This window comes from Odontomachus brunneus, unplaced genomic scaffold, assembly GCF_010583005.1.
Source record: "Odontomachus brunneus isolate Ranch 3 - 2012 unplaced genomic scaffold, Obru_v1 Obru_scaffold_195, whole genome shotgun sequence".
Lineage (NCBI taxonomy): Eukaryota > Metazoa > Arthropoda > Insecta > Hymenoptera > Formicidae > Odontomachus > Odontomachus brunneus.
This window is the reverse complement of record NW_022639645.1, coordinates 126,010-127,109: the sequence shown is the minus strand read 5'-3', so window position 1 is coordinate 127,109 and position 1,100 is coordinate 126,010.

Sequence of the window (1,100 nt, the reverse complement as noted above, 5' to 3'; positions counted from 1 at the left end):
GAACTCAAGCACGTAGACAACAAAAGAATACCGGTAAAACTCCCTACAGACAGATCAAGGGGACTGCCGAATCTTTTCAGGTAGCGCGCGGCCGGTTCTACTAGCTGCATCTGACCAAGTTCTACTCTATGACATATTTACTATAGTTCCGTTACAAATTTCACCATAATATTATAGGGACATATTTTTAAGACTCCAAACATCACAAAAATGCAAAAAAAAAAAATCGATTTTTTGAAACCGTCACCGTGGTGTTCCCCCTTAAAAAAAAGATTGAGGACACTATATCGCAAAAAAGACCTAAGACTTTTTTAAAAACCTTTAGACATTTAAAACCTCTAAGAATGTTCGTGTTATTTACATATAAACATATAAATAGAATTTCCACCAAGGGGATAATTTAATGATAAAAGGAGTAAGGGTGCAAACCCATGTAACAGAATGGAACCAATCACGAACGTCCCGCGTTTTAGCTGTTTTTCAGCAGTTTTTAGTGGAATTTGTGACATAGTTTTGTCTCATCTACGTCTTGTCTCATCTGCTCGCGCAGATTTGGCTATCTGGGTAGGGTGTATATCAGTTGGACACAGGGCAATTGGACACAGTCCAATCACAAGTCGCTGTTCCAAGGGACCCTACAAATGTCTCTAATCACACGGTGCTGTGATTGGCTGTGTCCAAATGCACCGTGTCCAAGTGCACCGCTCCCGCACATTTCCTCCTACGCCTAAGCGAAACCGCGACGTGCTTCTCCCTAGTGCCCATCGGTCAATTACAAATGATATTATATATATATATATATATATATATATATATATATATATATATATATATAATGTGTATTGTATAATTCTTGATATATAATATGCTTACAAAGATATCTTAAGTATGGCTAAAGTAACGGAAGTGACGAAATAAAATAACTAAAATAAACTGTTTAACAAACTAAAGAATTATGCATTAGAATAAAACGCTCGTAAATGTTTAAGAATGTTAATGATAACCTAAAGTTAATTGCTTAAGAATTAGAGGGAACTAAGGTTTAGAATTAGTGAATTAGAGAAATGGGATTTGGAGGTGAGGACTATCTTTGGACTTCC